At 34.9% G+C, this 17,195-nt stretch overlaps 1 protein-coding gene across 14 annotated transcripts in view; it reads left to right on the top strand.

Annotated features, from left to right (window-relative positions):
* The window catches only part of GPHN (gephyrin), a 611,785-nt gene that overhangs the window by 221,212 nt on the left and 373,378 nt on the right, over positions 1 to 17,195 (top strand). The window lies entirely within an intron of this gene.

Here is a 17,195-nt window from a genome sequence, read left to right as displayed (position 1 = left end):
TTTTCTGTCTCTAACATTTTACTAAATCCTGTGGACTGTTAGTCTTCTAGCATAACACGTGGCCCTTTTCTAAAAGCAGTTTACAGTCTAAAGAGAACTGAACTTAGTCTTTTCCATGAATAAAATTTAACAATTGGATAGCAATAATTAAGGGTAAACAAGACTGAGTTGAGCTGTTAACAGTGACATGTAAAGATCTCAACAAATTGTTAAGTTTGATTTGATCAGACTTTTCTAAATCAAGTTCAATAAATTCAAATCTTAGTAAACAGTTCCTAAACTTGGTTACATTATTTTTAAATAAGTTAAACTCATGTTCATGTTCTATACTGTTACTTTCAGTATCTCAGGTGTTCTGTGTGGACAACACCAGTAATTAATACCATGATTGTATTCTAGCAGTAAGTGGGGGAAAAAAGTCAGGAGTGTCAAGAGACTCTTTCCAACTTGACATAAATTCATAAAATAGTTTGGCTGAGAGGAACCTTGTGTCTAATCCATATCTCTCATTTTTCAGAAGATAAAATGGGAATTAATAAAGGTGAGCTTGTTGAAATTAATTTTTTATGGTGCTTGAAGGTGCTCTGTCTTATATTACAGTTGCAATATGTGTTAAGTGATAAAGGTAAACAAAGTATTCTATGAAATAGATCGGAAGGAAGGACACTTGGTCATTCAAAAAAGATAATCAGCAAAATCTTTCCAAGAGGAAAGCAAATTGGAATTCTGTACAGAAGCAGAGGCACTTGTGAACGCATAAATAGGAGATAATATGACACCAGATAGATCACACGTGTAAAATAAAGATTGTTGAGATGTAGGACTGTTATTGGGCCTTTATGCCATGTTAAGAAATTTGGATTTTAAACTGAAAACTATGGGGTGCCATTATGTGATTTTAAGAAAGAAAGTGGCATAATCAGGTTGGTGATTTTATTAGGTTTTTCTTTGATGAGTCAGAAAAATTATTTCAGTGGAGAAGAAGAGGTTCCATCTATAAGGAAGGAGACCAGATTGCAGGAATATAGGCAACAATTGAAACTTGAACTAAAGCAGTGGCAGTGAGGCTGAAGAAAAAAAACTCAGATTCAAGAAATATTATTTAAGAAAATAGAATCAACAATACTTGGTGATTTACTGGATGTTTAAGGGAAGATGGAAAGGTTGACCTAGGTTTCTGCCTTGGGAATCTGAGTAGATTGTGTTGCTGTTAACCTAAAGAGGAGGTGCAAAACAAGGAATAAGTTTGAGAGGAAATAGGGTAAGTTTTGGACTTACTGAATTTGAGGTTCCTCTTAGGTAACCATATATCCACTAAGCCATTGGGTAAATCAGCTTGTAACTCAGAAGAAAGATAATTCTGTCTTTCAGTTGATACTGAGATTTGTCATTATGCAAAAGTTAGCTGAGGCCATGCTAGTTAATGGAATTGCCTAAAAGAGCTATATGAGATCATAATAGTGGCCCAAAACTGTTGCCTTGGGGAAGACCCATCCTAGAAACAGGATAAATATACTCTTTTATTAGTTTAATTAATTAGCAGAAATGTTTTCTATTTTTTAGTAGTGACTTTTCTCTAAAGGAGTAGTGTTTTTCATTGTGTTTTCTTTTTAATTCTAGAATTTTAACAGTTACTCCTCAAGAGATTCCTTGAAAAAAACATGATTCATGGATGACACGTAATAGTGATTTTTTTCCATCAATTACTGTTATTGTATCTAAAACAGCTTTAGAGAGTTTGAGGCCTGAGGTATAAAAAAATGTGAAATTGATTCTTCCTTTCAAAAGTGTTGGAAGAAAAACAGTCATAAAGTATTTCAGCATTTTTTGGCACCATTAGTATTTTCAGCTGATATCTTTTTGTTTTGATTGGAGGAAATTTGAAACATCTGGTTGTAATGTTTATTTTATTTGGCTAGTATATGAGTAATTTTAAATTATCTAAATAGTACAATTGAGTCTAAATTTGAAATATATTCTTTGTAGTATACCATGTATAAATAAATACGCATGTGTATATTTACTATTAAAAAGATATGATTGGTTGATGAAGCATAATTCAATTTTTGTCAGATGTGGTAATCTTTCACAATGTTTCTAGCACCAGAAATCATTATTTAGTTCATACATAGTTTGAATTAAGCGTACATGTATTAATTACCATAAATCACCTCATATTGAATGACTGCTTGGCCAAAGCCTTAAGGGATAAAGAGCAAATACATTCCTAGCCCAATCACAACCATCTCTTCCACCCAATACCCTGAATTTTTATCATTATCAGTTCCTTGCTTTTATTTAGTTTTACTATATATGTATACATCCTTCAGTATTACAATTTATTTTTGTTTTTCTTTGAACTTTGTATGAATTGAGTTGCATTGTATTCAATCTATTGTGCCTTGCTTCTTTTTTTCAATACTGTGAGATTCATCAGGTTGTTTTCTATAGCTAAGGTTTTGGGGGGCGTTGTTTTTGGTGTTTTTTTTGTTTTATTTTTTGCTGTAAAATAGTGCATTGTGCCACAAATTATTGAGATATCCTTCTGTTGAAGGATATTCAAGTTATTTCCATTTGGAGCTATTATGAAAAATGATGCTATAAAATTCTTATAAAAATATCCTGTGTAAGAGTTTCTCTGAAGTATACACTGAGGAATGGGATTCCTGAGTTTTAGTAATGTATATTTTCTGGATGAAATCAAACTGTTTTCCAAGGTAGTTAAGCCAATTTATACTGCCACTTGGCTGAATTTATTTAAAATAGAGATATTTAAGTACTAACTCTTTAATCTATTTGTAATTTATATTGGTATAAATTTGTTTTTATTTACAAATGAGATGACTAAACTTTCATAATATTTTCCAAATGTATCTATTTCCCCAGCCCAATTTATTGAAAAACCCATCTTTTCCCCCTATGGTTTGAATTGCCTCATGTACCATGTATTAAATTTTCATATGCCTAGACACACACATACACATACACAAATCTGTCTTTTCCTGAACTGTTGTTTCATTGATCTATTCAGCTGTTCCTTTGCTAGCACCATACTATTATGATTAGAGTGCTTTTTTTGTATAGTAGGAAAGGTTGTATGTTGTTTTTCTTTTTTATTCTGTTGGCTCATGTATTAATTGCTCCAGATATTACACTGAGTTTGTCAAGTTCAAAAGTGTTCCTACTGAGGAGACTTTTGGTTCTAGCCAAGGTGGAGTAGCCCTGTTCTTCCAAAATCTTTCCTCTCACAATTAAAAATCCCTGGACTTTTGTTTGTTTATATTAAAAAATAAGCACAGAAAGACTCTGAAAGATAAGAAGAAGAAATCAGACTGCCTTAGGACTTCAGGACTTGAGGAATGACATGGCAGTGAGTTACCTGGGTTTCTTTTTATCTCCCATTTTACCCAGCCTCCAACCTGGAACCACCAACAGGCAGAGAAGAAAAGCACCTAGAAAAGCCTGTTCCCTCTTGCCAAAGGACCCAAGACAAGGGTGGACTAACAGAACAGAAAGCCTTTTTGGCATACCCTCCCTACTCCAGCCAAATGCCAATGGGAAAACTACTTAACTTCCCCAGAGTTTCAGCAGAGCCAAGAAGGGGGCTGATCTTCCACCTCACCCCCTGCCACCTGACAGAAGCAGGTGACAGATCTCTGAATCTCCCCTGCCAGTGATGTTGGTGGGGTGATCAGGGAGCTATTCTTCCATCTCTCACATAGCAGAGTAGACAGTTCTCTTATTTCTCTGCCAGAATATGGTAGTGGGGACCAAGTGGGGAGTTGATCTTCTATCACCAGCCCAGTGGAAACAGGTTATGCTCTGATTCCTCCTGCAGGGTAGTGTCAGTAGGGTCCAGTGATGAGCTGAGACTCCCTCAACCCAGCAGAAGTTAGACCAAGAGACAGTGCAAGATAGGACTAGTCACCACTCTACTTCACCCTCCCTTTACTGTGTTAATGAGGCCTTTAAGGGAGATGACACTCCACCCTCATATACATCAACATCAGTGGAGATGTTACTGCACTCTCAGTATGAGTCAACCTTCTACTTCCCCTCTCAGTGTTAACAGGGTCCAGCAGGGAGCTGAATATCTCATACTAACAACAATGTGGAGCAAGGTGATGCACCACTTTCACCAGAAAGGTTTCAGCAAGGTTAAGAGAAGAGTTAAACTTCTACCCTATTGTCTTCAATGAGGCAGTGGGAATCAGTGCTTCACTTCTGCCAGAGTGGTGTCAGTGGGATCCAGTAAGAAGCTGAACATATGGCCCTTATACTACAAGTCAACAAGAGGACATCTTAAAAAGATTTAAATAGGATTCAGAGTCTCATAATATCCAGAACATCCTGGGAACAGTCAAAAGTCACTCATCATACCAAGATCAATGAAAATAACAACTTGAATGAGAAGAAAACAGTGAACAGACACCAATATGAAGAGTAATCACATGTTGGAATTATCTGACAAGGATTTTAAAGCAACTAATCATAAAAATGCTTCAACAAGCTATTACTAATTCTCTTGAAACAAATGAAGAAAATAGAAATTACAAAAAGGAACCAAATGGAAATTACAGAACTGAAAAGTACCATCTCCAATATAAAACACTGAAGGTGGGCGGGGGGGGGGGTGGTGGTGGTGGCGGGGTGGGCAGTGACTCCAGAAGAAAGCGGCACAACATTTTTCAAGTGCTGAAAGAAAGAACTACCAGGCACAAAGTCTACATCCAGTCAAATTATCCTTCAGGAATGAATGGGAAGCAGATACTCAGACAAAAGAAAAATAAAAGAATTTGTCACTAGAAAACCTACCCTGAAAGAATGGATAAATAAATTCTCTAAAGAGAAAGGAAATGATAAGAGAAAAAGGCTTGAAAATTCAGAAAGGAAGAACAACAGCAGAATGGGTAAATAGATTAGCTGATCTTTTTTTATGATTTTCTTAAATCACATTTGAAGGTTGAAGCAAAAATTATAACACCATATGATGTGGTGCACAATGTATGTAAAGTAAATAATGAACATAATCATATTTAAAATGTGGGAGGGTAAAGGTGCCTAAGTGGAAGTAGAGTTTCGGTATTGCACTTGAAATGATAAAATGCCAATACCAGTAGACTGTTTTAAGTTACATCTGTATATTGAAACACCAAGCAACCACTCAAGTATTCAAAATTGTGTACTCAAAAACACTGTAAGTTAAGATGGAATCCTAAAAAGTGCTCAAGTAATCCACAATAAGGCATGAAAAGAGAAACAGAAGATACAAACAAAAGATAAATAATAAAATGGCAGATTTAAATCCTGAGATATCAATAATTACCTTAAATAAATAATCTAAAAAAATAATAATCTAAATATACCAATTAAAAGACAGAAATTGATGTAATGGATTTTTAGAAATGATCCAACATATGCCATTCTCAAGAAACTCATTTGAAACACAATGACATAGGTAGGTTGAAAGTAAAAGGATAGAAAAAGATATACCATGAAAACACTAATTTTTAGGGAAGAGGAAAGCTCTCAAGTCACTAATCAATGTTTCTTCCTCAAGAAACTAGAAAAATAAGAGCCAGATATAGTCAGAGCAAGAAGAAGACAGGAGATACTTAAGAATTGGAATCAGTGAAATTGGGAACATTAAAACGACAGGGGAAAATCAAATAAAAAGCTGGTTCTTTTACAACTCAATAAAATTAGTAAACCTCTTACTAGACTAACAAAAGTAAAGAAGACACAATCACCTATATCAGGATTGGACAAAGACTATCACTGCAGATCTTCTAGTCATTAAAAGGATAATCAGAAAAGGCTTTGAAAAACTTTATACTCATAAATTGGACAACTTAGAAGAAATGGACCACTTCCTCAAAACCCACATACTACCAAAACTAACCACAATGACATAGGCAATCTGCATAGTTGTATAACCATTAAAGAAATTAAATTTGTAATGAAAAAACTCCTAGTAAAGCTCCAGTCCCAGATGGTTTCATGGGAGAATTCTATCACACATTAAAGAAGAATTAATATCTATTTTACTCAGCTTTACTGAGTCATTTCCCACCTTGTTTTATGAGGCTAGTATTACATTGATACCAAAATCAGAAGAAGACAGTACAAAAATGAAAACTGTAGACCAAGATCTCTTACGAACTTAAAATCCTCTACTAAATATTACCAAATCAAATCCAACAATGTATAAAAAATTATACACTACTGCTAAGTGGGATTTATTTGAGGTAAAAACTTGTTCAACATTGGAAAAACAATCAATGTAATCTATCATATCTACAAGCTAAAAAAGAAAAATTATATGGTCATATCAATTGATGCAGAAAAGGTGTTTGACAAAATCTAAAACCCGTTCTTGAAAAAGCTCTTAACAAAATAGGAATGGGGGGGAACCTCCTGAACTTGATATAGAACATCTACAAAAAATTAGAGCTAACAATATACTTAATGGTGAAAGAATGAGTGCCTTCCTCCTAAGATCAGGAAAAAAGCAAGGTTGTCTGCTGTCACTATTTACCTTCAACCGAGCACTAGAAGTTCTCAGTAGCACAGTAAGGCAAGAAAATGTAGTAAAAGGCACAAAGATTGGAAAGTAAGAAATAAAACTCCCTATTTGCAGATCACATGATTGTCTATGTAGAAAAAAGTATCTAGAGAAAAACTGCAGCTAATAAGTCAGTTCAGTTAATTTTGGGGATATAAGATCAACATCAAAAAGGTCAATTTGATTTTTATATAATTACAACAGTAGGAAGCTGAAATTTAAAACAATACCAGTTACAATTACTTCAAATAAAATTAAATAGGTCGCACTTAAGAACACACATATCTGTATGCTTAAAACTACAAAATGCTGAAGAAATAAAAGGACAAAGAAATGGACAGACATACCATGTTCATGGATGGAAAGATTAAACATAGTAAGGGTGTCATTGTTCTCCAAATTGACATATAGGTTTATGCACTTTCTATTAAAAAACCCAACAAGTTTTTTTTAAGACATACAATTACATAAATTTATTTTAAAATTATATGGAAAGGCATAGGTTCTAGAATAGCTCAAACAATCTTGAAAAAGAATAAAGGGAAGGACTAGCTCTACCCAATGATAAGGTTTACTGTTAGCTACAGTAATCAAGGTAGTGTAGTATTGGCAGATAGATAGATATATCAATGAAACAGAATGCATAACCAATAAGTAGACTCACACAAATATGTCCATTTGATGTTTAATAAAGCTACAAAAGTACTTCAGTGGATAACCTTTTCAACAAATGATGCTGGAACAGTTGGACATCCATAAGCAAAAAAATTAACCTCACCCATTTTAAACCTCTTATATAAAAATTAACTCAAAATGGATTATAGATTTAAATGTAAAACAAAAGCTGTTAAGAGAATAAAAGGAAAAATGTTCAAGACCTATGGTTAGGCAAAGAGTTTATGTCCTATTTTTTGTTTCCTACTATAAATGGAATGCATTCTCTCTTTATTTTAACCCCTCCTCATCTTTTTTTTTTAACTGAAGTATAGTTGATTTACGGTGTTGTGCCAGTCTCTGCTGTACAGCAGAGTGACTCAGTTTTACGCATATATACATTCTTTTTTAAATATCCTTTTCTATTATGGTTTATCCCAGGAGATTGGACATAGTTCCCTGTGCCATACAGTAGGACTGTGTTGTTTATCCATTCTAAACGTAATAATAGTTTGTATCTACCAACCCCAAATTCCCAGTCCATCCCTCTCCCTCCCCCTCTCCCCCTTGGCAGCCACAAGTCTTAGCTCTATGTCTGTCTGTTTCTGTTTTGTAGAATAGGTTCATTTGTGCCATATTTTAGATTCCACATATAAGTGATATCATATGGTATTTGTCTTTCTTTTTCTGACTTCACTTAGTATGGTAATCTCTAGTTGCATCCATGTTGCTTCAAATGGCATTATTTTGTTCCTTTTTATGGCTGAGTAGTATTCCATTGTAAATATATACCACATCTTCTTTATCCATTCATCTGTTGATGGACATTTAGGTTGTTTCCACATCTTGGCTATTGTGAATAGTGCTGCTATGAACATAGGGGTGCATGTATCTTTTTGGATTATAGTTTTGGCCAGATATATGCCCAGGAGTAGGATTGCTGGATCATATGGTAATTCTATTTTTAGTTTTATGAGGAGTCTCCATACTGTTTTCCATAGTGACTACATCAATTTACATTCCCACCAACAGTGTAGGAGTAACCCCTCCTCTCTTGATGGAATTCACTCTGAGTAGATGTGGCCTCGTCTATGGGGCTCCCTCTCCCCTCAGCTCCCAATTAAGGGTTATGGTATCTCTCCAAGATGGGCAGGCCTTCATCATTTCTTATGCCTCCAACTCTGAATTGCAGAGGTTAGATTCCTGATGAATGCAGTCGAAAGTCAGGGGCTCCCTTCCTTTACCCAGCCCCCATTCATAGGAGGGTAGCTCTAGTCCTGATGCAGCACACTGAGAATACTGGAGGCCTTATCATCCTCACTCCAGCTTGCTCATAGGGCAGAACATCCACATTAGGAGAGGCAGCCCAAGCAGACCAAAGGCTACCACCCCTACAACAGCACTTGGAACAGTGGCTTAAAGATTTTTTCCAGGCTAGTCCATAAGAATGTATTACTCTTAAGCTATTCCCAAAGGAAAGGCCTTATTTGAAACAATTTGGGGAAGTTCAAGCCTAAGGTCACTCTCAAAAACAATGGATATTTTGGTGGTAAACAATTCAGAGTCGGCTGATAATCTCTCTAAAAGAGCAAGAAGCTAAATTCGTTAGTTTATCAGACTGAACCTGGGAGAGAGTCAGCTAAAAAGAATCCTCCTTGGATCAGAACAAACCTCAAAGATGAACTGAAAATCTACCCTGTCTGAATTTAATTTATCAGACTGTGGAGCAACGTATGTCCCCAGGCACTGTTCATCACAGTAGTATCATTAGTGGAGCATAACAGCTGGATGTGCCAACAAAGAGGCAAATAGCTTAACAGATCAAGGAAAGAAAAGAGACAGTTGAAGAAACCCCTACTAAAACCTCTGTCTTCCCAAGGTGACTTTGTGTATGCCTTGGCTGTACCCTCTGAGGAGCAATATCAGAAGTTTCATACAGGGTGGAAATAGTCTTTTTAAAGTAGCCTAGCTGATTTCAGTAAACAAATAAATAATCAAACAACAAAGCTCTGAAGAGAGGGAAGGGTGTCAGTATCCCAGGTTGCTACAGTATATTATATAACATGTCCGATTTTCAAAAAATATTTTAAGACATGCAAAGAACAGGGGAGTGTGACCCATACACAAGAAACAAAGCAGACAACAGAAACTGCCCGTGAGCGGTTCTAGATATTGAATTTAACAGATTTCAAAGCAGTCTATTTAAATATGTTTTTTAAAAAAGAAACAAATCTTCTAGGAAGCCATACTGAAAGAAGTAAAGAAGCCATGATGACAGTGTCTCATCAAATAGAGAATATCAATAGAAATATAAATTATTTTTTAAAAGAACCACATGAAAATTCTGGAGTTGCAAGTATAATAAATGAAATGGAAGATTTGCTAGTGGGGCTCACTCAACACCTGTTCTGTGTTGACTGCAGACTTAAAGATAGGCAAATGATCAGAACCTCAGAGAAAGGTGGAACACCATTAAGCACACAAATATATGGTAATGGGAGTACAAGGAGATAAAAGAGCACAAAAAATATGTTAAAAAATAATGGCTGAAAATTTGCCAAATGTAATTATAAACATTAATCTACACATCCAGGAAGCTCCACCAATTTCAGATAAGATAAACTAAAATAGTTCCATACCCACGCACCTGGTCTTAGTAAGTTCAGGCTGCTATAGCAAAGGGCTCATAAACAACGAAAGTTATTTTTCACAGTTCTGGAGGCTAGAAGTCCGTGGTAATGGTGTCAGTATGGTCAGGTTCTTATGAGGACCTTCTCTGGGTTGCAGACAGCTTTCTTCCCATTCCTCACATGAGAAAGAGAGCTAGCTAGCTCCCTGGCCTTTTGTTATAAGGGCATTAATTCCATTCATAACGACTTCACCTTCATGACCTAATCACCTCCTAAAGACCCCACACCTACCAAATACCATCACACTGTGATTACGGTTTCAACATAGGAATTTTGGTGGGACACAGACTTTCGCTTCATACCACACATCATAGTAAAAGTGCCAAAAGACAAAGATAAAAAGTTTTAGAGCAGTAAGAAAAATGATTCACCAAAAAAGAAGTGAACCCAATAAAATTAACATCTGACTTAACATCAATAAAAATGGAGGCCAGTAGTATGACATATTCAAAGTACTGAAAGAAAAAAACCTGTCCACAAACCAAGGATCTTATATCCAGGAAAACTATCTTTCAAAACTGAAGATGAAATACACTCCCAGGTAAACAAAAACTGAGAGAATTTATTGCCAACAGATTCACCTTGCAATAAATACTGACGAAAATTCTTCAGGCCGAAAGCAAGTGGCCACGTAAAGTAAATGCACACACAGAAAGAGCACTGGTAAAGGTAATTATGTAGTTATAAAAGACAGTATAGATGCATGTTTTTTGTCCTTTCCTCTCATTCCTGATTTGAAAAGCAATTGTATAAGACAATACATATACAACTTTTGCTGAGCCAGTAACATATAGAAATGTAATATATTTGAAAATAACAAAACAAAGAAGGTAAGTGGGAGAACAAAGCTGCATTAGAGTAAGTATATAACACCAGATGATATCTTGAATCCACAGGAACAAATAGGAGAACCAGAAGTAGTAAATAAGAAAGTTAATATAAAAAACTCTATAAATATATACTTGCCCTCTTACTTTTCTTGGCTTCTTCAATAAATGTAAATTATATAAAATCTTAATTATAGCAAATTATTGTTGGATTTGATGTGTGTGTATTTGTATGTACAAAAACATATATATATATATGTAACATGGATAACAATAATAGCACAAAAAGGGAAGATGAGAGACTAGAACTATGTAGGAGTAATGGTTCTATATCTCATGAAATTAAGTTAATAAACTCTAAATATTTGTTTTGTCCTGTTTGTTTGTTCATTCTTTTTACTTTCTCTACATCAGTTTGTACTTTTTTGTTGATTTGTCTTTGAATTTAATATTCTGTGTTCTGCTGCATTTTTCCTTTTGACTTGTGTTTACATTCTTCAATCCTAATAAACCTACTCGTTTAGATCTGAATTTCAGATATTGTAAGTTTATGTCCTAGTATGTCCATTTAATTTTTTATAGATTCTGTTTCCTGGTGAAATTTTCCATCATTTTTCTATTTTATTTATCTCTCTTCTATTTTCTTGAATATATTAATCATAGTTTACTTTAAAATTCTTGTCTGCAAACTCCCCATGCATCTCTTGTGGGGTTTTTCATCTGTTTTTTCTTTTTAATATCGTGTCCTATTTTCTTATGTGCCAAGTAATTTTTATAAATGTATTTCCTGTGTAAAACAATCATATTGGTTATAGATGATTTATCATCCATCATACTGTCTCCCTTTCTACTGATAGGCAGAAAATATGAGAAAGTGATCACTCCAATTCAGTCAAGAATTTTGCTGGGTTAGAGCTGAGTTGAGAATATAGTGGGTTTTCATCCCTTCCTTCCTGTTACAATAGGAGATTTAGCTTTGATAGTCTTAGGTTCCAGCCTAGCTCTCTTGCCTCCAGCCTAACCAATATAAGCCTCAAAAACTGGCAAATATCTTGAAGTGGAAACTTTCATTGTTCTTTGGTCAGCCTTCCCTAGCAGATCTTTCTTTCTTAAGCACCATGAAGAATGCAAAGGATTTCACTCTGCCTTTCATAAGCTTTTTGTCTAGCTTTGCAGGCTTGTGTACAGCACTGCAATCCACAGTTGTTCCAAGGGAAAAAACAGCCATGTGTTTAAGTCTATTCAAGTTTCCAGTTTCTAAATGTCTAAAAGCTTTCTGGTTTCTTTTCCTCCCAGCAGAGGTTCTCTGCCTGGAAAAGCTGATGGTCAGCCCTGTGACCAAAATCAGCAAATATCCCCAGTGTAGATGGGTGTGGTGGGTAGGAAAAGCTACAGATTATCAGTTTAACTTAGAAAAGTTTCCCCATTTCTAAAATTTTATTTTGTCTAATTTATTGGTTCTGTAGCTCTTCAGTGTCTTTTAAAAAGTAGGATTTTTGTAATTATTTGATTGTCTACTCATTATGGTATATAAGTATTGACCTGCTATGATCTACTGCACTCTGCCCAAAAACAGAACTCTTGCATTATATTTTTAACCGATTATTGCTAGGAAACACTTATTATATCTAGTAGTTTTTCAGTTGATTGATTTAAATAAACTTTAGTAAAGTGAAATCACAAAGTCACATCCTTTTGCCAGGATTGTGTTTTGTTTGTTTGTTTAATGTTCAACGTATCAGGCACTGTGGTAATTGCTTTAAAACTACTAACTCATTTTAATCCTCATAACAAACATATGAGGTGGGTACTATTATTGTTCCTATTCATAAGTGAGAAAAATGAGGCAAAGATCGTTAAGTGATTTGTCCAAGGTCACACAGCAAGTAGTGGTGGAGCCAGATTCAAGTCCAGATTCTGGATTCTTTTATGGTAATGAGAATTAGTAGTAGCATAGATACAAAACATCATTCACCCACTCTTTCTACGTGAATACGTGAATACGGCAGACCCACTGAGGAAATGTTTACTTCAATATTTGTTACTTTTTGATACCCCTTCTCTTAATTGGATTGCTGTTCTTAAATTTCTTAAATCTCTCATTTGCCCTTTTATTTATTCAATAATAATTTATTTAGCATTTGTTTCTTCTGTACTTAAACTCACTTGGTTATCTCATCCAGTCTCATAGCTTTTGTTTCGCTTCTGTTTCCTAAAATAAACTTTTTAATGAAGTATAATATTCTATATGAGTTGTACATAAAAGACACAAATCATAAGTGTAAAAAGCTTGTTAAATTATCACAAAGAGAACACATCTGAGTAACCACCACAGCTAAAGAAATACAGTATCACCAGCATCCCAGAAATCTCCCTATGCCCCCTTCCAATCACTACACCTTCCCTCTTCCTCAAAGGTAATTACTATCTGATTTCTGTCACCATGAATTATCTTTACCTGTATCAAACTTTATAGCAATGGATAATTGCTGTGCTTTTTGTTTTATTAAATGTACAGTTTAGTTATCCATTCTTTTGATGAAGGATATTTGGGTTGTTTCCAGTTAGGGGCTGTTACGAATAATGCTGCAATAAACAGTCTTGAACATGTCTTTTGGTGCATATATATACACATAATCTCATTAGATATCCACCTAATAGACAAGCTAGATGTGACCTAGAGATACTGGATCATAGGGTATATAAATGAATAATTTTACTAGATTCTGCAGTTTTCCCAAGTACATGTATGAATTTATATGCTCTTTAGCATTTTAGGAGAACTCCACTTAACTTCACATTCTCACTAACATTTTGTATTGTCAGTCTTTTTTCATTTAATTATTTCAGATAATTGTGACCAAAAATGTTTCTAATATATGTATTTCTCTAATAACTAATGATATTGAGCATATTTTCATATATTTATTGGCCATTTGGATATCCTCTTTTGTGAAATGACTTCGTGTGTTTCGTGTTTTAAAAGTTAGGTTAACTGTCTTTTTCTTATTTATAGTAGGCATTCCCTATATGTTCTGGATGAGTCCTTTGATATGTGTATTACACATTTATTCTCGCAGTCTGTTGCTTCCCTTTTTACTCTCTTAAAAGTGTCTCTGACAAATAGAAATTCCAAATTTTAATGTAAGTCAGCTTGTCAACCTTTTCAGTTATAATTAGTGAAGAAATATTTGTTGATTAAATGAATGATCCTGAAGACTTCAGTGTCTTGTGCAAGAGACAGTCTTATTCATTATAAAATGTAATTTTTATGTTAAATATGTATACTAAAACTTTTAGAGCACAGAGGGGACAGTGACTAATTCTGGCTTAGAGGGTAAAGGAATTCTTCATGAAGAATATGATGAGAAGGGTTTCTAAAGAAAAAAAAAAAAAAAGTGAGCAAAGACACTATATATGAATAAACAGTGGGTTTTTTAAATAAATTTATTTATTTATTTTGGCTGCGTTGGGTCTTCGTTGCTGCACGCGGGCTTTCTCTAGTTGTGGCGAGTGGGGGCTACTCTTTGTTGCGTTGCGCGGGTTTCTCATCGCAGCGGTTTCTCTTTGTGAAGCATGGGCTCTAGGCGCGTGGGCTTCAGTAGTTGTGGCTCGCGAGCTGTAGAGCGCAGGCTCAGTAGTTGTGGCACACGGGCTTAGTTGCTCCACAGTATGTGGGATCTTCCCAGACCAGGGATCGAACCCATATCCCCTGCATTGGCAGGGGGATTCTTAACCAATGTGCCACCAGGGAAGCCCTAAACAGTGTTTTTGAGAAATGCAAGTTTGTCTAAAGTCAAGGGATTATTAAGAATAACTTTAAGAGATGACAATGGAATGTTAAGTTGTTGGAGTCACATTGTAAATGATTTGTATGTCTTAGGGAGGGAAACTTTTGAAGATTTTGAAACAAAGACATTTTTAGGTATATTTCAGAGGATTTTCTATCCTTAGCAAATGAATTGGAAGGAGATATAGAGGCAGAACACTTAGGATGCTCTGTACCAATCTAGATGAATGATGATAAAGGCAAGGCTCATGTCTTTCCAACAGTAACGGAAAATATGGGAGGTACATCACAGTGGTTAATAAAACAGACTCTGTATCTTAATTGGATTGTGACCGTGCGTGTATCTTAACCATTCTGTGTTTTCCTAAAAATATGGATAAAACAAACCAACCTTTGTTGGATTACAAAACCTGCTGTTGTTATTTTGAGGATTAAATGTTTATAAAATACTTAGCACAGTGCCTGGTACATAGTGAGCACACAGTAAATGGCACCTATGTGATATGATCCAAGTAGACTTGAGAAGTGAGGAGTAGAAATAGACTGATTAAGGTTTTTAGCTTAGACAACATCATGGAAGATAGTGCCAATCCCTGAGCTCTGGAATTAAAAGGAAAAAATCATATTTGGGAGGACTAATGAATGTTGGGGGTCTTTAAGGCATACAGGTAAGAATATAAAACTGGGAATTTATTCACTTCCCAACCCAATTAATTTAGTGTTTTTGTCTGGTTTGTTCACTGTTGATGATTTTCATCTCTCTTCTTTTCTGGTACTATTCACTTAATTGAGAGCACCTTTTCCTATGTTATATTCTCCTCAGGATAAGGGCATCCCAGAGGAATGATGGAAAAAACACATATATTTAAAATATTAGAAATATCAAATTGCTGTAGGTTTTCTCTCTACCATATTTCTGGTCATTTAGTCCCTTAAGGGAAAAAAAAAAAAAAAAAAAAACAGACCTAGCCTTACCATTTTGCAATGTGGAGTAGGTAATTTTCCTCTCAACATCAGAACAATCTGATCTGGTAAAATGAGTAGTTCTTGGCGCTCTTTGAAAAGGTAGTTTAAGCCTTCCTCTCTTCTATTTTTTTGCTGCCTATAGATAGATCAGTGTTTTGTTGTTCCTCTTACTAATTATTATATAATATCTTTACATAGAGGTCTTGGCAAAAATTCCATCCAAATACTGTATTTAACCTTACTAAAATGAATTTCCTCTGCTCTTCTTTACTAATAAACATATAAATTATATTGTAACATCTTAAAAATATTCTTTACCACTGATATTCTTATTGAAAAGTAAACCATAGTGATGGTTATTACTATTAAAGTTATTGAAAATCAGACCTTTTATATTCCACATATGGCTAAATATCAGTGAATAAAAGTGTTTTGAGATAACTTTTGTTAAGGAGATTTTTAAATAGAATTAAATTAATTAAATAATAGGTGTTATCTATGCCCAATTATTTACCTAGCTATATTCAGCCTGGAATAAAATGTTCAAAGGAGAACCACATCATATACAAAACTTTGTCGGAGGCACATCATTGACATTTGAAAGAAGGTGATGTAATTAAAAAAGAAATTCTTTTATGTCTTACTCATTATAAAATTTGAATATGAAGATGGATTCTCACACAATATTTTGGTATATACATAAGTCAATAATAAATAATGTGGTTTAGTCCATGGAAACAACCTAAATGTCCATCGACAGATGAATGGATAAAGAAGATGTGGCACATATATACAATGGAATATTACTCAGCCATAAAAAGAATGAAATTGAGTTATTTGTAGTGAGGTGGATGGACCTAGAGTCATACAGAGTGAAGTAAGTCAGAAAGAGAAAAACAAATACCGTATGCTAACACATATATATGGAGCCTAGAAAAATGTTTCTGATGAACCTAGTGGTAGGGCAGGAATAAAGCTGCAGACGTTGAGAACAGACTTGAGGACACGGTGGGGGGGGGAAGGGGAGGCTGGGGTGTAGTGAGAGAGTAGCATTTACATATGTACACTACTAAATGTAAAATAGATAGCTAGTAGGAAGCTGCTGCATAGCACAGGGAGATCAGCTCCAGGCTTTGTGACCTCCTAGAGGGCTGGAATAGGGAGGGTGAGAGGGAGGCTCAAGAGGGAGGGGATATGGGGATATATGTATGCATATAGCTGATTCACTTTGTTGTACAGCAGAAACTAACACACCATTGTAAAGCAATTATACTCCAATAAAGATGTATTAAAATGAAAATGAAAAAAAATAAATCTCTTCTGCATTTAGGTTACAAATTAAACCAAAATTTCAAATACTTAAAAAAAATGTGCTTTGGCCAAGTATCTTTGCTTTCTTAATAGTTTTATAATGTGTGTGTATGTGCGTCCATGCGCATATAAACAGGCACTTATTTTTTAAGTTCCTATGTGTACCCAGAATTATAGTAGATGTTTTTCATGTCCTTGCTTACCTTACTCCTCTTAACAGTGGTCCAGCTTTCAAAGAATTTCACTAACTTGCCTATGGACCCAAAGCTAGCAAGTCGACTAGAACTGAAACAGGCACCCAGGTCTGTCTTGCCTCCAAGCCTGTTCCCTTTCTATTACCTTTTCTTCTACCCCAATGGCTCACAGTTAGAAAACTTATAAAGGTAAATAGT

The sequence above is a fragment of the Balaenoptera borealis genome (genome assembly GCF_965194805.1).
Source record: "Balaenoptera borealis genome assembly, chromosome: 3".
In the NCBI taxonomy this organism is placed as follows: Eukaryota; Metazoa; Chordata; class Mammalia; order Artiodactyla; family Balaenopteridae; genus Balaenoptera; species Balaenoptera borealis.
Note: the sequence above shows the minus strand (reverse complement) of the source record. Positions and strands in the feature narration are given on the sequence as shown.